We start from the raw sequence: 24502 nt of genomic DNA on the forward strand, positions 1-24502 counted from the left end.
GTCTGTTCTTTTGACCCTTTTATTCGCTCTGTTCTGATAGTTCCACCCTATCCCTTGCTGGGTCAGTGATTTGTAGTCCTTCCTTTTTCCTTGGAATTCTTACTTGGCCAAATATGGTTTACTGTTTTTATTCATTGATTTCCTCTTGGCTTATTTCCAATCATTTCTGTTGAAATTATTCTTTCTTGAAAGACTCTGGCTATTGCTGGGACATCCTGCGTGGAAGGCGGAGGGGGGGATGTGGTGCACTTACCAGCCTCAACCTGACCTTGTTGTTTCAAACAGCCTCAGGTGAAAACTACTTTGCCTCGTGGACCTACACTACATCAGTGTTCTATAGGCATAGCTGGTGTGGCTCCAGTCAAAGTTCCGTAGCTTACAGAATCCCAATGCCCAACTCACCTCCTCACCTGATTTCCTTCCAAGCAAACAGGTTATATTGTAGATGCTAGAAATACCTGGTAGGTATGCTTACTCCTTAAGCCCTCCTCCCCTTCTACTGAGAGAGACGGAGCAATTTTTCCAGAGGACTCTATTCCACCTCCTTACCCCTCTCCTGACCCTCGATCTCATAACGCTAATCAATAGATTGTTAGATACGCTTCTGTGGGAAATCTTTAAGCTGCTAGCAGTTTGCAACTGCATATTTTCTCTTAGTATGCTCTTTGGGGGGGTCGTATTTATAGAATTTGGCACAACAGCCTTTCCATGTTTGATCCGTAGCTGTTTGCACCAAGGGATTTGGTGTTCTGCCCTCGCCTGCCTTCTCTTTATCCTTTTAGATCATTGGCATTGTATCTAGTAGTAAGTGTAAACCACAAGAAAGTTACTGTTGTTTGTTTAAGTACAGATCCCCAGGGCCCACCCTTGGAGATTCTGATGGTAGGTCTGAAGTTGCATCCATAAATGCACATTTTTCAAAGGTCTCTAAGTGATTCCAATGTATGTCTAGTCTTAGCAACACCATGCTGAGAGGTGAGTGATTTTCACAGAGGATAAGCAAAAAGAATGGGTGTCTCAGTGCTACGTTAGCTAGCATGCACATTATTACAGAGTCAGAAACTTGGCTTTATTATCTTCATCTTTGACGCTGTACATGGGAAATAATAGTGAAAACAGCTCATCAAAGCTTTCAGGAATTCCTGAGGCCTAGGTTTCTGTATAAATAAAGAGCAAAGCTAGAAGTTAAAGGGTTAAGTCAGTTTTTACCTAACCATAAAATGAGGTAGAGGAAGAGAAAGCAGATTTTGCCCCTGGAGATTTGAAAGGACTTAAATGTTAGCACTAACATATTGAACCTAATTCTCAGCTACAGAGGCAGGCAGGACAATCACCCAGGAGATCGATGCCCGCTCTCCCCTGGGGCCAGGCACGCTCCCGCCTTTCCGAGGCCACCCCCAGACCTCATCTCTGACCAGCGGCCCAAGATGGAGAATTGTTGTTTTTGTTGTTTTTCATTCTTCTTTTTTTGTGAAAAATTCATTTAGGACATAACATCACAATTCTCCACTCCCACTCGTTTTTCTTCTTTTTGTGAAAATCAATAACCTATAGGACTGGATTTTATAAAGGCTCAAGCAGTTAGGAGAAAATAAAGGAATGAATCTTTTTGCTCATCATATTTTACACACCCACCTGCTTTATTGCTCTTCACCAGCCAAAAGAGAAGTACATTCGCTAGATGTTGGGGGTCGGGGGTGGGGCGAGAGCGAGAGAGAAGTAGAGGGAGAGAAAGAGACAGAGAGAGGGAGGAGGGTGCGAGAGGGGGAAAGAGAAATATAGGGGAGGACCTCCAATAACTGAGGTGCCTGATTTCTGGTTACAATGCTGGTTCCAGGAGTAGAAGCCAACCATTTAATATATGTTTACCGACTGCTGAGTGACTTAATAAATGAATGCGGAAATGCACATTGAGCAGCAAATAGGAGAAATCAAGTTGGGAAGATATTAGAAACACACCAGAATTCTCTACCTTTTATGGTAATAGTATCAGGAGAAATTCTACCTCTCTGATAATAGGGTGTCAAAATCAAAACAGTATTGAAGGTTGTTTAATCTGAAAGTGGTGTGTAGGGTACATGAGATCAGTGAATAATAATTACAAACACTGCCATTGGGGAATAGTACGCTGTTTAGACACGTGAGGAAGGTCAGCTTGGGACAGGACAGTGGTATGGAGAGAAGGGAACAGTAACAGGCAGTATGTCAGAAAAAGAAATGAGAGGATTTAGGAAAAGCTTAGCCGGTGGCATGAAAAAAAAAAAAAAAAATCTTGGAAGAAGATACTTTCATGCAATTTAAGAAGTTATCTTTTATAGAATAAATTTCCCATATGGTGAACTACTACCTTTTCTGAATTTTCACTGTAATTTGTCCATGCTTTATGTAGGGTTTGCATTGTGGGCTTTATTACTATTTATTTGCTTTCATCTTGGTTCATATTGGATTATTGGCTGCTTTGGAAAGACATATCCTCCCAAGCAAGCCTGGTGTCAAATGTTTTAAAAAGGAAAAGCCAAAAGACAAGTTCCAGGGTAAGCCAGGACTGAGAACTAAGCATTAAAATCTAACAAAGCACCACCTGCAGGATCAGGGCACATGTATGAGTCCATGATACAGAAATCGGAGATACAATGAATCCACGATAGAAGGAATGGACCAATAATTAGGATGATAATGTACAGCATTTTGAGTACTTACTGTGTGCTAACATCATGTTAAATGCTTTAATTTGTTAATACTTCTATCAACACTTAGAGGAATATATTCAAGATTAAAAAGCCTAAGTAATCACTTTTATTACTTTCTCTCCTCAATTAAAAAATGAGCAAAGGACCTGAATAGACACTTCTCAAAAGAGGACATACAGATCATCAATAGACATATGAAAAAATGCTCAACATCACTAATCATCAGAGAAATGCAAATTAAAACCACAATGAGCTATCACCTCACACCTGTCACAATGGCTACCATCAATAGTCAACAAACATTGTTGGCTAGTATGTGGAGAAAAGGGAACCCTCATGTACTGTTGGTGGGAATGTGGATTGATGCAGCCACTGTGGAAAACAGTGTGGATATTATTCAAAAAATTAAAAATGGAACTGCCTCATGACTTGGTTTAGATAATTATGTGGGCACCCTAAGTATGCCTTGCTTTTCATAGCACATGCAGAGGTGTGGGGGAGGGCAAGGGAGAAGAGTTGGGAACACAACATTGAGCAGGTATGTCTCAGTCCACAGCAAGTTTTAAAAATATTAAGGAAATAAAAATTAGTCACATAAGAACAGTCAACAACTGAGTTTCCGATGAGTATTTCTATGAGTTAATGAAATAAGAGCTTAGAGAAGAGAGAAATCCCTATAGACTTGAGGCATCAAGGAAGGCTTCCTGGGGGAGGTGAGAACCTGAATAACACGTGGAAGCTAAGGGCTGGTGAAGGAAGATCCTTCCAGGTGAGATCAATGACTAACCAGAGAAAGAATGTGGATGAGAGTTGGGGACTGCCAAGGGAAGAAGCTGTAAGACAATTTAAAGCCTCCAAAATGCCTACTAGTTCTGATTCCATTCTATTTCTGCCATGCTGCTGATTATTTTAATCACAATATTATTAACAACAACAAAAAGTGCAGCTGGACAGGGTCCAGCTTTCAGATGAAGTGGTTAAGTCCTAGCACCATCCAATCAACACCAGTAACGCTCAATCGTGAACTGGGATTTGGTTTCTTTACCTGTAAAATTAATTAGGATTACTCACAGAACTCTGAGAATCAGTTGAAATAATTGCCATGGCTGTTTTTGTAAAGTATGAAATAAGGTACAGTATGCCCTTATCTCATCACTGGCATCATCTAGATTATGCCAAATGGGTTGTTGGCTTCCAGAAGCTTCTAATTTAAATTTGAGATAGCTGATAATCTGATGAAAAGGAATAAATCAGCTTCAAGGACCCACCAGCAGACGCTGGTCACTTATACATCTAAGGTCAAAAGGGCTTTTGTCCAGGAGAGATAGAGGAAGACAGGCCTGGACAGATCTCTACGATGGAGACCTTTTCCCTGAGGCTGGAACATGTTAATAACTGTGACATTCTCTGAGTTCTGATGTGTTCGAGTCTGTACCCATCACGTGGACTAGGCTTCATTCCCGCCACAGGCTAGTGTCCATCCTGTGTGCTTTTACTATCAATCGTGACAGGCTCCACCATTTCAAATCTGGTCATTTAACTCCCATTTCAAAGTGCTGGAGAAATCTCAGAGGGAGAGTTGAAGCAGGCACACAATGATAAAGGTTTGCTATACCATTAAAAGACGGTATATGTGCATTAGAGTATGTGTATGGAGACACATATATAACCCAATGTGTATTTTAGAACCTTTTTACTTGCTATTTCCTCTGCCTGTAATGCTCTTTCTCCAGAAATTTACATGGCTAAATTCCTCACCTCCTTTAAGTCTTTGCTCAAAAGCCACCTTCACAGGGACACCCTTCCTCACCATTAGGCTTAAAACTGTTATTTCCTCTCCCTGAACTTTCTTTCTCTTTACCATGCTACTTTTCTTAGATCTTATAAAATTTATTTATTTATTCTATGCATGAATTACGTTGTGTCCCTCCACTGGAACGTGAACCCTATGTGGATGGGAAGTTTTTATTGCGTTTGTTCGCAAATGCATTACAAGCATCCAGAAAAGTGCCAGGAACTTAGTAGATATTCAAGAAAATATTTTTATGGGATGGGATGGGATGGGATGAACTGGAAAGAATAAATGAATATTATATTTGTACAAACTTTGGGTGTCTCATGAATGGCTCACCTTGAGGCCATTCAGATAGAGCAGGGGCCAGGAGCTCTTCAAAGGCACAGTATTATTAGGGGATATGCGAATGAGCACAGGCTCATGGCCTCTAGGTACTGTTTCTAAATCCTCTCTGTATGATGGGTTCCCACTGGAATCCTTGTTACAAGCTGTGAAACAAGCGGGGACATGCTCATCCTTCTAAAGATACAAGACACAAGAAGTAAGAAGTTAGCCTTGGAAAGATGCATGTCATCCCCACCCACCTTCAGTGGTCAGAGCATATACCTGCCATGTTCCCAGCGTTGCTCTTAGCTCTTTAGCAAGGCAGAGCGAGAAGGAACAAACATTGACCCCGAGATCAAGGCATCCGTAGTCAGGACCCAGGAGGCAATAACGAAATAATGAAAATAATGAGAAATCATGAGATGGTAGAACAAATACACAGAATCCAAGCATTAGCTAAATATTATAACCAAACCCTATGCTGGGTATTGGAAATATGATGATGACAACATTTGGTTTCTGCCAGGGATATAAGGAGAAACTATACATTCATTGTTATAATACAATGTAAGGATAACTGTGAGATTTCCATATATAAATGCAATGGGAGCAGAAAGACAATGGTGAATAATTTTTCCACTGATGGTAGGGAAAGCTACAATGACTAGGTAACATGTCCTTTTAGCCTTGAAGGATAAACCAGAGTGTTCCCGAGGAGGGAGGCACACATTAGAAAGAAAAGTAGGCAGAGGAAAGGGACAGATGCCAGGATGCCCTGTATTGGAGAAGGGCAAACTCTATACTTGCCAGAGGAGCTTTCTTTATTCACCGTCCCCGGGGATGTCTAGGGTCCTCAGTCTCTCTCCCTGGACACTGGGCAGGGTCTGCTGCAGAAGACACACTCAAGTATAAGCAAATGCATGAAAGAATGAAAGCAATTAGGGATTAGCCAGCTCACCAATCAAGGTTCCCAGCCCATTTCATTATTTTTTCACAGAAGGGCTGATGTTTTTGAAGACCACCTCTAATAGCCCATGGTTTTCTCAGTTTGTGCTCTGCCTTTGCTGGTAACACCCTCCCACTGTGAAGGTGATGACTAGACCCTGTGATCAGGGGTCACACTTGTCTCCCAACCCTGGAGTGCCTGGCACAGGTCTGAGCATGGAGTGGGTGTTCATTCAGAAAATGATATCAAGGGAGGACAGTGTGAATGGGCATTCAGAGAGACAGACAGGCCACTTGAAGGCTTCTCCTGCCAACTATTAGTATATGCTATTGGAAAACTATTTACTATCCCGATTAGGAATAAAAGGATTTGGATCCTGATATTGTTATAAGATTAGAATAAATTAATACTATGCAAAACCTTTGAACACTACCAGATGCAAAGGTACTTGGTGATAGCTGGATGTTGTTGTTACTAAGAGGTGTTATGACAATGACGTCCCTGATCCCTTACCTACGATGCTGCTCTGTCACTTCTCTGATAGATTTAGCAGAGGGAAGGAGCTGTGTACCAGGAGTCAGGAAGCTCAGGTCCTGGCCTTGACTCTTCCTAAAACTAACGGCCTCATCTTAGACAAATAACTTCCTCTTTGAGCCTCAGTTTCTTAAGAGGGTTATGGTTAGGCTCAGATCTGATTATAGAGACAAAAGAACTGTATATACACTCTTGTAAGACTCTTGGGGTTTTCAGTTTCTTCTTGACCCCAAATAGAAGCCGGAGAGTTGATAGAAGTTCCCCAGGGGCTTGATGCTTCTTCACAAGCAGTTAGGAAGCAGGACACAGAGAGGAACTCCGGATCCTGAAATGAGAACCTGACCCTGTGCCCAACAGAAATGGTGTGGAGGCCCTATTGCCTCCCCGCTGCCCTGCCGGTTCAACTGCACCTGGGGCAGAGCAGGCACAGGTGGAAGCCACCGTCCCTGCCCCTGGCATGGTGCTAAGTGGAGGAAACACTGTGTCCCCACAGCAAGCACAACATGATGGGGCCATGACAGGTACAGCTCCTATTTCTCCTCCATTGTGGCATTTAACTTATTGAACTGCCACTGTAGGATTCTGTTACCTGTGGTGCCTGTCAAAGCAAGAGCTTGCCAAGGGCACGAGCTGGGTATCATTTGTATCTATATTCATAGCACCTTACAAGGCATCTGTGACACTGAATATTTGTTGAACACATAAGGCAACAAATAAATGGTTAATAGTAGTAGTATCAACAAGAACAAAATGTTGACCAATGCCTATACTGTGTGCTACTCTATGTCAGCACTGTGTTTCAACAAATTGTTCCAGCACATTGTTCCAATTAATCCTCCAGCCAGGACTATGAGGAGATAGTCCTATCCCTGTTTCAAGGATAGGAAAACAAAGATTCAGGAAGAATAAAACACACACGCAAATGTACGTACCCAGCAGCCAAAAGAACCAAGATACACACTGAAATCTGCTTAAATCCAAAGCCCCGTTTCAACCAGGGACCAAATATTCAGCATGAGAATGGACTCATGTAAGATCCCAAACCTAGAGCTAACCTCAAATTTGATTAAATTTGGATTTCACAACTTTCTCCTTCTCTACTTAATATTTTCTTAGTAAAGGACATATCCTCAAAATCCTTGCATTTTTAGTTTTCTCAACACCAAGTCTTTACCTGAATAGGGTTTCAAGTCCATGAGATGACAGTCCTGATAAAACTGACCACCACGTCCAGGCGCCCAGAGCAGGGATGTCTGGAGGGAGGGGCAGGACACTCAGCTCTGAGAAGTCAGCTCAGGTGCTTTCTTCTTTCCAAATGATTGCTCTTCCGAAAATTCAGTCTAACTGGGTCTCCTTTTACCATCATATCACAAATCAGAGTTGAACTGGCACTGCTCTGCAAAGTCCACTCTGGTGGGGAGCCCGAGTTTTAGCCTGAAGCCAAAGGTCTTCAGCTTATTTGTTATCAGGACTATTAGCTGAACACCATCTACAAAGGAGGACTCCTCAAAGTGCTGATTTGTTTCTTAGGTGCCTGACAGTGGCAGACATTGGAAACTCTGGAATAAAACATATGGACACATTTAATCTGTTGACAATTACCTTGACTCATCCCAAGTGGCAAAGAGACAAAAGAAAACACAAAACAAAAAACGATCCATTTTGAAAGCCCTTTTCGGAAAAGAACTGATTTAGGACGATTTATTTGCACAGTCACACTGTAATCTGAAAAGGCAATAAATGAAACAAGCATTGTTATTTCTTGGGGCCACTGTTCCTGTTATTGCTTTTATGTGGATTAAATGTGGGGAAAGGATCGACAGCCCTGGAGAATTCAGACCCATCGTGTCTCAAAAATAGGAGCAGGGAGGCGCAGAACCAGGAACAGAAGGAATAAGAAGGGACTCCAGGGGGTGGTGTGCAGACAGATGCAACTCTGGCTCAGAAGTCTCTGACCCCAGGGGCCATAACTACTGAGCGTAGGTGGAACAGCGTTGGCCTCGTGGGCCATGTCTAGACCACAGAAGATTGGCTTCCGCTGGCTCGTGCAGATTCAGTGAATAAAATCTGGATATCGGAGAGACAGAATGTCCAAAATTCCCATGCTACAAGACAGGTGAAGTATCAGCAACTCTACTCAGTGGTGTTACTCAGGAAGAGATAAGTACAACATAGAAAAGAACTGTACACAAAAAGTGGGCTTGTAGGCCACAAGGGAGACACTCAGACAGAGGGAAATGGAAACAGGTCTCCAGGAGGAGTCGACTCGCCACAGTGGCGACCCGGCTGACACTGTTTTGGACCACAGCTCCAGGTTAAAACTGATGGCCTGATATTGATTCATCAGGGTTTGGTATGGGATAAGAGCCGAGAATAAAAAAGTGAGCCACGCATCCGCGGTCTCGTTTCTCCTATAATGTATATTATAGTGAGGGAGAGAAAAAAAATACAAGATACTGAGTCTTTTGCCTCAATATTCGGAAACATGAAAATAATAATAGCTGCTTTGTCTAGATCACAGTGTAGTGTAAGAATCAAATGGAAAAGCTCCTGAGAAACATTAACGATTCTCTTCAAGTGAGATGTTATTTCATTGTTTTAAATTGCTTTGAACAGGATGTTAAAGAATTATGGTAATTAATGTAATAGAAAAGTGTAATGTGGATATTGGCTCAGAATGATGAAGAATGCTCACAACTGTTCAAACAAAAACTGGAATCAAGTAGAGATCAGACAGTTAAAGGGGTAGAGAATGACTCGGCTAACACACTGGCCAAATCTGTGAAGCGGCATATGCTCCCTTCAAGGAGAGATGTCACTTTTGGAGACTCTGGGTCTCTCTGTGCCAGTGGAAAATGAATGAACAAGAAAACGGATTAGATGGCCAACCACCTAAGACTGGTGACTAATTTCCTCAGGAACCAATCACAGGCGGATAAGAGGATACGGCTGAGAGAGAGATAGAGACAGAGATAGAGAGAGAATCAGAGGGAGAGAGAGAAATAGGGGGGTTTGGACAAGGTTGTATCTACAAAGAACTGCTCTGGATAGACCATCACTGCAAAGACGTTTAGAAGAAGTGGGTGGGAGAAATGATGAAGACCCAAGGGAATATTGAGTATGACTTTATGTAGAAAAGACTTGGAAGACTGGAGGCTATGCCTCTACATATCACCTAGCACAAACCCTGGCCTGGAGAAGGCACTGATTCAATGTTGGTTTCATTGTATTTTCCCTCTCCTTTACCATAATGACTGATTTACAGTTAGGTATCATCTCTCGTGTGACAGTGTTTCACAGTGTCTTCGCCACTGCCGTACAAGTCCTTGGTGTTTAGGGAGTCTGTGTTGCATTTCTGTTCTGGAGTTTTCGTCCTGGGGGACAGGAGTCACAGAGCCTGGGACACCTTGGCCAAGAAGGATGAACGTAACTCCACAGCACCTCCACAGAGAGCGGTTGGAATGGGACGTTTTTATATACTCAAGAAAGCGAGAGGGGAAATTGAGGTACTCTTGAAGATTCCACCAAAAAAGTGGGAATAACGTTTGTTAAAATGAGATAATGGTGGTTACAGGAATACAGACTCAGAGAAATACATCGATCTGTTTACTTAAGCATGATGCTCTTGTTATACCCTATTGTCCATAATTGATATTTCTATTGGAAATATAAACTAGAAGGAATATACTTGAAGGTCAATGTACTTTCTGAATTCCACAACACATTAGTTTACTGCCACTAACGATCGGTAGAAGAACTGGACATGTCTTAAGCTGCATGCTGACTGTCCCATGCGCAACGCAGCATATGTGGGTAATGAAGATCACTCCTGCAGAGAGCGAGCCTTGTGTCCTGCAGAGAGTGAGCCTGGTCACCCACACGGCACGCAAGCAATGCCGGTGGACTCTGGACACCAAAACTTATGAAGGAGAGAGAGAGAAAACTACTCTTCTTCCAGAGCTTACCACGTGCTTTATATGTTACCTCATTTCATCCTCACAGATGAAGCCACTGAGATGTGCTCAGAGGGACTGGTTATTCCAAGGGAGATGCCACGAATCCGAGAAGGCAATGGCCATGGCAAAGAACCCTTCTTCGTCCCGAACCAGAGGACCAGGTGCTGGTTTTCAACTTTCCATTTTTCGCATCTGAATGTTTCCCTGAGATTCTGGTGGTATCGGAAGCAGCTTCTCTTATAGAAAGGGGTCTCGTTTGGAAAATGTGTTCCCACCATTATGGAGAAGAGCAAAAACCTTTCCCCTATCTAGGCATTTCCTAGGTGACAGCCGTTCCCCAGATCAACTGCCTGTATTACTGACCAGGTGAAAAACCACATTAGAACCGGAAAACGCAGAGTACAGGTTGGGAGCTGGAGCCATGGTGTTGCTCCACCCCCACGCCTAACTCCCGTCAGCAGTAAGGTCTGTGATATGTGTGAGCTGAGGGGATACTTCACTTCATTAAGAGGAAATGATACATACAGCTACTTCTGGAGCAAAATCAAATAGCAGAATTGCTCTTTGTCCATAGGAACTCTTTCTTATTAGTGTCATATAAATGCAAATAGATACTTTAAGAGATTGATAACATATGGGCCCGGTATAGCCATACCATCTGATTGACAGAAGGCCAATTTTAAAAACAGAGAGGTATGACTTTTTCCTACATGTTGTAATAAGAATATTCCAATCTGAGAATCATCCCTTGCTCCTTGGTAAACACAGAATGCAGTATATCGAGTTCTAGCGAATCGGGAAGGCGAGGACCCGAATGTGGTAGGTTAGCAGGCTTCTCTAACCTCTACGCTTTCTCCGAAGCAACATACGTTAATGAGTCAACTCCCTCCCAGCCTTCCTGTTAGGTGCCAATTGCTTGAATCAAATGAGCAGTTCTTTCCTGCTCAGGACCCAGAGCTCAAGTGAAAGTTGTCGGATTTGATCAAGTCATTTTTTTTTCTAGAAGGAAACATTCCCTTCAATTTTCCAGGGTACATCTGTTTGCCCGGGTGCATTTCCTTGCTAATACCCGTGTGCCAAGAGCACTTTCAATGAACTTTAATTGTGTGCTTTACCTGACAGTCTTAATTGTAATCTGACTTCCTTCCGGTAGCAATCAGCCCAGTGAGGTAATCATCTCCCCGAAGCCCATAAACACACCACCTGCGCCTCTGCCGGTCCCCGCTCCTCTTTTTCACGCCTGCGGCACGTGGAGAGGGGGTACGAGGCCCGCAGAGCATCTTTAGAATAGCTGCTGTTTTCCTGCCATTACGTTGGTGCGTAATGAAACACAGGCGAGCCACGGAGGACAGAAATAGTCCTCTCTTTCGGACTCTACTAGTAAAACTTTGTCAGCAGGGACCGGCGTTTTCAGTGACGAGGACCCGGGTGCCACGTCAAGCCCAGGCTGGCCCTCGTAGTGTCTCCGAGGAGAGTCTGGCTGGATGTTTCCTGTGTGCGTCTCAGGGCCTTGTCGTCATACCCTTTCCCTGCAAGCTCTTCTGTCTCCCGCTCTGTTTCCTCCGCTCGTGTGCCTGATGCCCATGTCCTCCCCTTGGATCCTGAACAGGCTCTTCTTGGACCCCGTGTGTCTGGTTACCTCTGTCCACCGCACGCCACTTGTAATGATCAAGTCATCTTTCTAGCATGACGATCCCATCGCGCCCCGGAGGCAGCAGGAGCAGGGAGTTGAGGCCCCAGAAAGAAGGCACTGGAGTCACCGGTTTACCAGCCACCCCACTCCCTGTCCCCCACCCACAGAAACGAGCACAGGGAAACAGAAAACGTCAACCGTGTTAGACCCGAGGGAGCCAAACGGATGCAAACACCAAGTACAGTAAATCTCATTTTCCGCAATAGAAATGTGTGCGTTACATTTTTAAAAAGAGGACACTGCCATAATTAGCATCGTGAATTCGTTTCTGTGTGTCATAAACTTTTAAATTAAATATTCATGTACAACTAATGACATTTTACTGGTTGAATATAATTTAATTGCCTTTCACAGCAATTTATTTATACAGTTTTCTTTTTTTTCAACATTTCCTTGTTTCCAATGTTTGGAAATAGCAGAGATAAACAATATACGATTACAGTTTTTCACGCGTGATTATTATTTTCTTGGAGAAAAACGTCCTTAAGACAAGTGAAAGGGAGGCATACTGCTGGAAGTAGTGATTTCTTTTGCAAACTACTCTTTAGAAAAGTGTCCTTCCAGTGATAGCGATGGATGTGTTAGTGTTTCTTCCATTGGGACCGAGGTTAACAACTACTTCATGGGATTATTGGTCCTATACATTAGTATAGATGTGTGTGTTTGAATTGCACATATATATATACATATATGTATATATATTTAATATTTTTATTGGCATGTTCATCTATTTCTTATATATCTATAAGAGCTCTTTACATGTTGATTTTAGAGAGAGAGGAAGGAAGAGAGAGAGAGAGAAGAAACATCGATCCGCTTCCATATGTGCAACCTAAGCATGTGCCCTGACTGGGAATCACACCTGTGACCTTCTGGTTTATGAGATGATGCTCCAACCAACTGAGCCACACTGGCTAGGGCAAGACCTTTTTACATATCAATAGTAATAATAACACATTTCTTTAGGCAACTAACTCTCCCAATCTCCTAGATGGCCATTTTAGTCATTTTCCCTCTTGTCAAACCCGCAGTACCTGCTCCATGACCCTTAATTTTACTCAATGCCCTTATTACCTACCTCATTGAAAACCTGAGGCAATTAGAAACCCATTCGCACTTAGCAACACCTGCACCCATGTATGCCAACTTCCTTCTTGCTGCTAAAAATGAACTTCCCATGCTCCCAGCTAAAATCAAGCCTCCTCGTCTCTAAGGAGCTCTCCACCCTTGAGAGTTAATCAGGGACATCCCACCACAAATGTTCTCCTATCCTCTATCAGAAACATCCCCTCTCTGCTGGAGTATTCCAATCAACATCTACTGTTGCTCTTTTCATTTCTCTTATCTAAAAAAAAACAAAACCTCCTGTTGTTTTGAATTAAACCTCCAACTCCCAGTTTATATGTCTTCTCCATTCACAGCCAAAGTCCTTGAAACGATTGTTCAGATGTTTATTTGCTGGCTCGAGCCCTGTCCTTCCATTCTCTCCTTAACCGATTCCAATCAGACCTTCTTCCTCATTACTGCACTATGTTTTGACATGGTAATAGTATTTGAATTCTTCTTCTGAAATGTTTTTAATTAATGTCTCAGAAACCACACTCTTACAATTTTCCTATCTTATTGTTTCACTTTTTTTCAGTCTCCTTTGCAAATGAGCTGACTGTTCAGTTTCCTTTATTTTTATTTATATATTTTTTAAAAGCCATCCCTCTCCTCTCTTCTTTGTTTATACCAAGTACCTCTCTTGGAGATTTCATGAGTTTCATGTGTAAACTGAACAGTCTCATAATTGTATCTACTTCAGACTCATCTCTTGAACTGCAGACCCTGACTGCTATATGTGGAGATCGAGTAACATCTCAAACTTAGTAGATTCAAAATCAAACTTGCCATTTTTTCCTCTCAAACTTGCTTCTCCCAAGGTCTTTCCTTGACCTTTGATGGCAGGCCAGTCATTTCAGTGGCTGAGGCCAAACTTTGTCTTGATCTCTTCCTTTTTATTTTAACCCACACCTAATTCATCTGCAAATTGACTTGGCTCTACCTTCAAAATACAGACAGAATCTGAAGAAAGCAGGAGTGGGGTGGGAGCAGGAAGGAGGGGGTCAAGAGGGAAAAAAGGGGGACATCTGTAATACTTTCGACAATAAAAATATCTCCAGAATTTCACTACAGCAGGCTCTTAAGTAACATCACTTTGTTCAGTGGTGTTTAATTATAATTTTAATAAGAGGCCATAGGGACTTAACTCTTAACTTTTTATTTTATTGATTTTAGAGAGAGAGAGGAAGGGGGAGAAGGAGGGAGGAGGGTGGGAGAGAGAGAGAGAGGGAGATTTGTTGCTTCACTTATTTATGCATTCATTGGTTGATTCTTGCATGTGTCCTGATACAGGATCGAACCCACAACCTGGTGCATTGGGAGGACACTCTAACTGATTGAGGTACCCAGCCAAGGCCTGAGGAAGTTAACTCTTGTTTATATAAATTAGCTAACGGTAAAATTGTTTTTATTATACATCATTTTGCTTGAAGTCTCAGAATCCTTTAGCGTTAAGAAAGACTTACTGCATTTCTTATTACCTGCACTGCTACCACATGTCCATGTGCTCATCATCTTTAATCTAAAACAATTCAACCACTTTATCAGTGGTGTCCCTGTTTCTGCCTTTGCCCTTGTATAATTTACTTTCCATCGAACAGTCACTATGATCCTGAGAAAACATAAATCCAATCAGGAAACGCTTCTGCTAAAAGCCCGAGTGGCTGACCAATCCATGCAGACAAAAATCTAGAGCTTTTTAAACGGCCTAGAGAGTTCTACGCCTTTCTAGACCTAGGCCATTTCTCTGAGTGGACCTTCTATGTTTACCCCCCTGGTCCACTTCTCTACAACCACAGTGGCCTCCTTGAGGTCACACATGCCAGGTGCACTTCTGCACCCGAGCTTTTGCATTTGCTGTTCTCTCTGCATAGACCTCTGTTCCCTCTGTACACACATTGTTCACGCTCTCAAACAGAATGTTGCCAGTGAAGACTCCCCATGGTTGTTCAAGTTAACACTTCAAAACCTGAATTTCCATATCACCCACCCTGCTTCATTTGTTCTTCATTGTGCAAACACTGTGTAGCATGCTATGGAATTTACTTATTTATTGTATCCTTTGTCTAACTCGCCAGGCTAGACTACAAGCTCCGTGAGGGCAGGTTTTGCTTTCACTTATTCACTAATGTATAACCCAGAGCTAGAATTGTGTCGGGAACACCGAAGGCACTCCATAAATATTTGTTCATAGATAAATGAGATAATTAAACACAAAATCCTCTCATTAAAACACCCAAGTACTCACCCCAGTCCACACACGTGAGCTTATTGTATAAATTGCAAAAAAGATCACTTGTCAGCAGGAACATTTAGTAGCTTCAAGGGGGAAAATAGATCTTCCAAGGCCAACAGTCGGATTCACACCAGTCTGACTTATCAATAGCACAGTAGTTGCCTAGTACTGAAGGCATAATAACCTCAATGTGCTAAGGAAAATACTGCCAAGCTTAAATTCTTTAATAAGCTAAACTACCATTTGAAAGCATGAAGTGAAAATAAAGAAAATGCAGATATAAAAACTAAATTGTTCTCATCATGATTGTGCCATTTGCTAATTGTGTGACCCTTCCCAAGTTTCTTAACAGTTATCTCTTAATAAGTGGATAATTATATTATTGTTCCATAGGGCTTATTATAAAAGTTCAATGAGGTTATACATGCAAAGCTTTAGAATACTCTCAAAATTTCAGCTATGTTCTGGATCATTAACACTATTATTGTGTTATTAGAAAACATGGAAATCTCTCTATTTTAAAAGCTTATCCTAATCCTAATCCTACCACTCGTTCTGTCTAGTGAAATGAAATAAGAACTATGTCAATTTTACTTATAACTCAAGATGAAAGATCATAGATAAAATATTAGCATATCAAATACAGCAGTGAGTCATTACCATTTAGGGTGTATCCCAGAGATGCAACGCATGGATGGATGAACATCAGGAAATCTATTAATGTAACTCCATATATTAAAAGATTAAAGGTGAACAGCTATACGATTATCTTGGTGGAGTGCTGATAAAACTTAACATTCCTTTTTGATAAAATCCTCAGTACACTAAGAAAACTTTCTTACCTGCAGTGATTTTTCACCAGGTACATACACTCTGAAATTAGAATCCCTAATTCTGAATTCCATTAGCTATTGGAGCTTCAGGCAAACTGCTTATATTCACCCTGGACCTCAGTTTCCTCAAATGAAAAGTGGGTATATAAAGGATATAGTGTCATCAGATTGTTACAAAAATTAAATAAAAAAAGTAGTATTTCCTAAACTATGGCTTAAAATGTATTTAATTGTAAAACACAATTCCCACTACACTAATGATGAATGTGAGATGTTCAATGTCAATATTCTTTTCAACATTTTTTGAGGGTCCAAGAAAACACATTAAAATAAAAATAAAAATAAAATGTCCCTGGCCGGTTTTGCTCAGTGGTTAGAGCGTCGGCCTGCGGTCCAGAGAGACCCGGGTTCAGTTCCCGCTAAGGGCACGTACCTCGGTTGCAGTTTGTCCCTGGCCCTGGTTGGGTCATGCAGGTGGCAGCCACTCGATGTGTCCCTTTCATGTCGATGTTTCTCTCTCTCTCTCTCTCTCCCTCTCCCCTCCCACTCTATCTGAACAAATATTAAAAAAATGTCCTCAGGTGAGGATAAAAAAATAAAATAAAATAAATGGTAGGTACAAATACTAAAAAAGAATACTTAAAGAAGTCACTAATTAAAAATGTAAAAATTACATAGAAAACTCTAAAGCAGTGGTTCTCAGCCTTCCTAATGCCGCAGCCCTTCAATACAGTTTCTCATATCGTGGTGACCCCCAACCATAAAATTATTTTTGTTGCTACTTCATAACTGTAATTTTGCTACTGTTATGTCTTAGGCGACCCCTGTGAAAGGGTCGTTCAACCCCCCAAATGGGTTGCCACCCACAGGTTGAGAACCGCTGCAAGGAATCAACTAATTACTGAAGCTATGACAATTAAATTAAGTATCTGAAAGTGGTTGAGTGTCGACCCATGGACCAAGAGGTCGCCAGTTTGATTACCAGATGGGGCACATGCCCGGGTTGCAGGCTTGATCCCCACTGGGGGTATGTAGGAGGCAGCGAATCAATGTGTCTTTCTCATCGTCTCTCTCTCTCTCTCTCCCTCTCCCTTACTCTCTCTCTTAAAATCAATAAAAACATTTAAAAAATCAACATAAAGCTTTTGCCCAAACTGGTAATAATTCTAAACGTGTGTTTTTAAAAATCTACCCACAAATGCTACAAAAAAGCATTCAATTCCTAGAAACACATTAATGAGAAGTATACTGGACCTCTGTCAAAAGCGATGTCGACATTTGGAAAAGACCTAAATAAAGATTCCGTGTTAGAAAAACTCAGAATTGCACACATGTCCATTTCTTTCACATTCATTAATAAATAAGCACCAATACATATTAAAATATAACTTTTCATGCTGATTCTACAGTTGGTGGAGAAGTATGCAATAGTAAAGAATTTTAAAGCAAAGAATAACCAGGTAAAACTTGACCCAATTCAAACATATAGTAACTAGAATACTCCTATATATACACATACGAAAAATTGATATGTGTATCAATAGATTCCATTTCAGATCTAATAAAATTAACTTACTTAACTGTGAGAAAAGGTAGGTAATTTAACATATTTTTGAGATAATTGGTCCTCTTTTAGCAGAAAACTAAACCCACCTTCATGCTTCAACTCCTATCCCTCCATCTTTTGTTCTCCACACAGAAGTACAGCATCCTTTTAAAATGCAAATCTGACTGTTTAGATCTGCTCAAATCTCTCTAATGACTTCTCATCACAGGACAAGTAAAATGTGAAGTCACACTTATATTCTCTGAGCCCCTAAACATGACAGGACCCTGACTACGTTTCTAGACCCCTTTTCATCTCAACCACTCTGCCTCCTCACACAGCTTTTTTCCTGCCCCCCTGCCGTGTGCCTGGCTGCTCCTCAGTCCCCTTCTGACCTGCACCCAAATGTCGCTTCCTCCGAGAGCACTCCTGTAAAATTTGTATTTTAAAAAGTCACCCTGGCCTGATTTATTCTTCTTGATTCCACTTTTTACTACCTCAATCACATCCTATGTTACCATACATTTGTCTGCTTATTGTTTGTCTTCCGCCACTAGCATTCAAGTTCTACGACAGCAGGGACCTCGTGTTGTTCTCATTTGTATCCTTAAGGTCTATGACACAGTATTCCCTTAGCAAATATCTATGGAATAAGTAAATCAATAAAGTTAGTGTGTTCTACATTAAGAAAAAATAACTATATTAAAATAGATATAGAGATCTAAATGTGCAAAAAGCTACAAAAATACTAGCATAAAATAGATGGTCATTAGTTCTATCTTATATTGGGGGAGGGCTTCCAAAGCAAAATGCAAAATTCAGAATTCATAAAGGTAAAGAGAGGCAGGTTTTATCAAAGAAAAAAGTTGAGCAAACAAACAAATGCAAGAAAACCTGAAATGTTCGAATAAACACGTTTATGTGGCCAGGATAGAGGCCAAGTACAGACTGGAATGAAAACCCTGATATTGACATGGACAAGTGATTCACTGAATGGAGGTGCTTCAGAGACTGTACAGATTGAAGAAAAATACAAATAATTCTATGGGAGGAAATTGGTATAAGTCACTAATTGAAGTGACTTTTTAAACTGCACTAAAGAACATGAATGTATAAATTGCCCATTATCATGGCAAATATTAAGATAATTAGCTATCTCAATTATTGATAAAGTAATACCCCCAAAATGGACATTCACATACACCACTGGCAATAGTGTAAATTTGTAAAATTATTTTGGGAAGAAAATTTGGCTATGTATTTTGGAATTAAAGGAGCAAATTTAAACGTTCCTCAAAGGAGAGGGGAAAGTTGATTATAATACAGCCATATTATAATATTCTATGTAGCTATTATACACAAACAACAGAAAACCCTTTAAGATTACTGACAAATGTCAGAGGGAATGGGGGTGGGGTGACTGGATGAAAGAAGGTTAAGAGATTAGACAAAGAACATATACGCATAGCCCATGGACACGGACAATAGTGTGGTGATGGTCAGGGAGGGGGAACAGGGGCTGGTGGAGGTGAGAAAAGGAGGGAAAACGGGGGACAACTGTAACAGCATCAACAATTACAAAATTATAGTAAAAGAAAAAATAGTAACAAAAACATAAATTGTGTGATCTATCACTATATGATAATACTATAACTATACATATACACATAAAAATACAAATTATTAGAAATGACTAGTTTTATACATACTAAGACTTTCTCATGGTTATCTGGTAAAAGGGAAAAAAAGGGATTGATATGGCACTACCATGTTTTATTCTATATTTACAAAAATTCGCTGGAACTGTTATAGTCATACATCGTAGAGCAAATAGCATCTGTTGCTTACCATCAGGAGTAGAAGTCTGAATATTTCTGCCCACTGCACTTGGTATCACTGTCACCAAGGAAAACACAGAAAATCAAACATGAGCTGGACCAATGCTTTACTCACACAGAGAAGAGAGAGAGCTAGGTAGCTTTAGCACTGGCAACGGTCCCCTAGGGCCAGTGGTCAACAGCAACCGACACTGGGTCATTGGCCTTCATGCTACCCTCTTGTGCCTCAGAACAAGGAACCTATCCCCTCCGTGGTGGAGACACATACCAGTGGCGCTGGCCAGGTGCTTTATGATGCACACACCTAAGGAAAATCTAGGACATTGAGTCTGAAAGGGGGAAGGATCTTCCCACACGTGGTGATAAGCCCGACACTGGCTGTGAGGTCTTAGTACCTCTTGGTGAGACAGTGTTTCAGGTCTCTGGCTTGTTCTTATGCAGCTGATCAGGTGCCAAAAGACTGCATGTGTGTGACTGCCTTTTACAACATACAATAGTATGTATTTTTAATTATTGCCAAATATTTAGAGAATGAAAGGAAGAGAATGCTTAAAGCTCAATATAACCATAAGGCATTGAAGGAAACTAACAATTGTGATTCTTTTTTAGAACCTACTGTATGTTAGGAGCCATAGGGTGTTCTTGACAAGATTGAACACCCCTGCATCACCCGAGTTGGGTATTTTGACTTCCAGTTTATATTTGGAGAGTTATAAATAACTTGTATTTTCTTGTTAAAAATTTTTTACTTAATGGCTAAAACATCTGCAAGAGTGAGAGAAAGAAATGGCACTCTGCTGAGAGAGGGGTCAGGAGAAAAGAGGGACAATGCCACCTGGAGTATAGGAAGACCCACAATCAAGGTCCTGCTGTAGTTAGCCAAAACCAACCGCTGTCCAAGGTCCTGATAAAATTTCCAGTAGCTTCACACAACAGTTCAGAGCAACATTTTCAGGGAGGTTGCAGTATGCCTTGGAAGTGCATGTTGACTAGACTGTCGTAGAGTACCCTCCCCGCACCCCAGTGCTCTCGCCAGACAGGTCAAGGAGCCACAGAAATAAATTGCCTGCAAAAGATGAGCAATTTGTTTATTTTTATTCCCTACGATCCAATATAATACTGGCTCAGAAGTTATTGCCATTTGCAGAGAATTAAGACAATTATTATTCATAATTGTTTCTTAGAATCAAGGGAACATCTGAAAATAAAATTTTACTCCTTAAAAGATTAGATATTTTATTCTTCTGTCTCCAAAAGCAAACAAGCATAACCAGGAATAAATTAACAGATTAACTTCTCTTCAATTATTATTTTAAAAGAATCAATAAAAGGGGGATATCTCTAAGAGAGAAGTTTTGTAACCACAAGTCATGAAGAATTCAGTTTGAGTTTTGTTAGAATAAGAGATCGTTGACAATTACATTGCCAGTGAATGAACTAGAAAAGAAAAGGCTGAGGAGAATAAAGAACTTTTTAAAAGCTTAATTTAAGCAAAATCCTGCTGGTAAAAGTGAGATTGCCTTATTTATTCAACAAACATTGACTGATTTTCTGTGGTGTGCCCAGTGCTATGCTAAGCAGAAATATTAAATGTTAAGCAAATAGGAAACAAAACAGAACTGGCTCATGCCTCAATTTAATTTAAAGATGATAGATTTTTTTCAGATAAAAATAAAATTTTTAAGAAAATTACTATTTCTCTGGAAGTCTAGCCATCATAACATAAGATTAAGTTTCTTCATCAAGTAGAAAGAAGAGGCTAGTGAACAAATGTGTATGAATTGGATGATTAGCAAGGTTAAAGAATGTACATAATTGCAAAATAAATATATAAAGGTAATTACAGTCATATGTATAAGAATTAATTGGTTAGTAACATTTAAAACACAAAAATATATAAAAAATTATCTGTTCTCCCTATTGAAATACACTTCTGTGTTTTCCAGTATTTTGCAATTTCAAACAATAATGTAATAAACATATTTGAACTTATTTTCATAATTTTATTATAATCTTTGAACATTGTTTATACTGTTTGTATAGCTCTTTGAATAGTATGTGGCTGGATTAATTTATTTTTATTTTTCCAGCATCTTCAATCCTGATAAAACATGAGTTTAATAATTATATTTTATTGTGACTACTAGTACATTAAGATGATTTATGTAATCTTAATTTATGTCTTCTTTTAACTGTTTTTCTTATTTTCTGCTCTTGATTGGATTGGCCAAGTGTTTTGTTTATTTTTATTTTTTTGCTTTCTCTACCTGTTGGATTGATTTACATACTATTTCTTTTGTTTTAGCAGTTATACTTAAATATTAAGACTCAAATTCCTGAAAGTTAATCCACCATTCAGCCTCCTTTGTTTGTACAAACATTGGAATTCTTTAAAAACCATCGACCCCAAATCTGGCCTTCCCTATTAACATTCGGTATTTTAGTTCTCCCAGCTCCTACACTTTTTAAGGTAACCCTGTTGTTTCTGGTCAATGCTTTTAGATTTAGACACATTTGCTACTTCTTTCACTTTACTCCTTGCTCTTGGCTTCCACATCCTTCTTTGCTGAAGCAAATCCAAATCCATACTAGTTCTTACAGTGAGGATCTGTCCAAAGTAAATTCCTCCAGTCTTTGCTAGAAAATCCCCCTATTTCACCTTATTCTTAAATAAAGTTTAACTTTGTTTTAAACTTTAAGTGATCCATTGTTTTCCCTCTGTTTTGGATTTACCATGGTTGGTAAAATATTTTTTATATGTATATTTGGCATTGCTTTGTAGAAATAACTCTTCTTTCGGAAAACGTGATTATGTTTTATGTGTAATGTTACATGATTTTACAATAATTCAACCAGGTATATAGTCACCCTGTATAAGACTCAGAGAGTTCAGTCAATCTGAAAATTCAGACTTTCATCAATATGGGAAATTTCTTAGTAATATATTATGTCTCCTCTATTTTCTCTTGTTCTTACATAGAAACACCCAGATTGTCCTTATCAATTAGCATTATCTCAGATGATTTTCTACCCTCTGTCTTCCAATTAATATATTCACTCTTCAACTATATCCAATCTATCTGTCTACTAATCCAAGGAGAAAATTTTTATTTATTGATTTTTGTCATTTTGAATTTTGGTTTTTACACTATGTGTTTGGTTCCTTTTCAACAGCGTCTCTTCCTATATCATACAGTACAGTTCTTATAGTACTTATTGCTTCCTTTTTCTGTCTGATCACTTAAAAATTTACTTATTTTAAATTTGTTTTATTATTTTCAGTTCTCTTCTATTTGGTGTACTTGTTGATTCTCTTTCTTTCTCTCTCTTGATATTAATTTCATAACAAAATAATGGTTTGTAATTTTTTTTTTTTAATCCTCACCCGAGGACATTTTTCCATTTTTTGTTCGGGTAGAGTGGGAGGGAGAGAGAGGAACAGAGAGAGAGAGAGAAACATCGACATGAAAGGAACACATCGAGTGGCTGCCACTCGCACAACCGACCAGGGCCGGGGACAAACTGCAACCAAGGTACGCGCCCTTAGCGGGAACCGAACCCGGGTCTCTCAGGACCGCAGGCCGATGCTCTAACCGCTGAACCAAACCGGCCAGGGCTGGTTTGTAATTTTTAAGGTAAGTTAATACTCACTAGAAGCTATATTTAGTGAGAGTTCTATTTTTCCTTGATTGTAAGAATATCTCTTTAGAAACATTGGCCTCAAATAGGCCTTTCCCCTGGGGTGGTTGGAGGTATGAATTGTGAAGTACAAATTTGGATTTCATAGACGGGGAACATGCCTGAGATTACTATTCTTTTCATGTCTGTTTTATCCACCCCCGCACCCCTCCACCCCCGTCCATGCCTTCAACAAGGTGTAAGTTTCTGTCCTATTTTCCTAGATTCTTAAAAGTTTGTATATTTTCATTTTATGAATGGATCAGTTTTTTATAAACCCTGGTATTATGCAGTAGCTCATTTCTGATCCCTAGAACAAAGAGTCTCTTCCTCTCTCAGTAGGTAGCAAAGTCCCAGACTCCAGCCAGTGAGGCCTGTGGGCCCCTGGGCTCCTTCAGTTTCTATCCCCTGTCCAAACTTTGTGTTCCATCTTCACTTGGATATTTTTTCTTTTCTTATATTTTGAACTCAGCCATATATTTACATTTGCAGTTGCTCCATTTTCAATGGCACGTCTATTTGTTTGAAATGGAAAATAAGATATCCTGAGTCAGCTCAGTCCTGCTATTTAATGGAGATCAACTTTGCATTTACATGAAATATTCTAATTGTCAATTTAGTTTTGGTCTTCTATGCAGAATGATTTCCTTGAGGGAAAAACCTAGATTCTATTTATCTGTGTTTCTATTTGTCCAACAGATGAACTTATCACCTATGTCCTTATTTTACTCTTGCCATTTTCTTGTGTTTCTGAGTTTTGCTGCCTGCTGATAAAGATTTTGCAACATTTGGTTGCTACAACACAAACATATGCAACCGTGGTGACCTTTAGTGTTTGGTGGGGTTTAATGAAGCTTTGTCTGAATGATGGCTTGAAACCCAGATGTAGAAAGCAAGCTTTTCCCAGTCTCAGTTATTAGGAGAAAATGAAAACAGAAACATAATTATAATGTATGTCTTTAGTAAAGCTGCCACGTGGGATTAGAGGTAGGCTTCTTTTTATTAAAAATGTTAAATAGTTGCTTCAAAAGTTCAATGAATCAATTAACATTTCTTTGTATTTAAGCCTGCATTTGGGGGAAAAGAAATTTGAAAGTACTTCACACCTACTTTATTCTTAGCAAGAAAAAAGGATTTTGAATCTTAAAGCAATTTTATTTTGTTAAATATTTTTAGCAGAATAATATTTTAATTTGTCAATAATATTACATATTTGTATTTGTGTAATTACCTATAATAATTTCTCGGAAGGTTTGAAAAACATAGACACGATCACCTTTGGTTTAGATTTTGTGCTTTCATTATTTTAGTGACATATACATATATTTA

The sequence above is a fragment of the Molossus molossus genome, unplaced genomic scaffold (genome assembly GCF_014108415.1).
Source record: "Molossus molossus isolate mMolMol1 unplaced genomic scaffold, mMolMol1.p scaffold_m16_p_15, whole genome shotgun sequence".
Taxonomy (NCBI): Eukaryota; Metazoa; Chordata; class Mammalia; order Chiroptera; family Molossidae; genus Molossus; species Molossus molossus.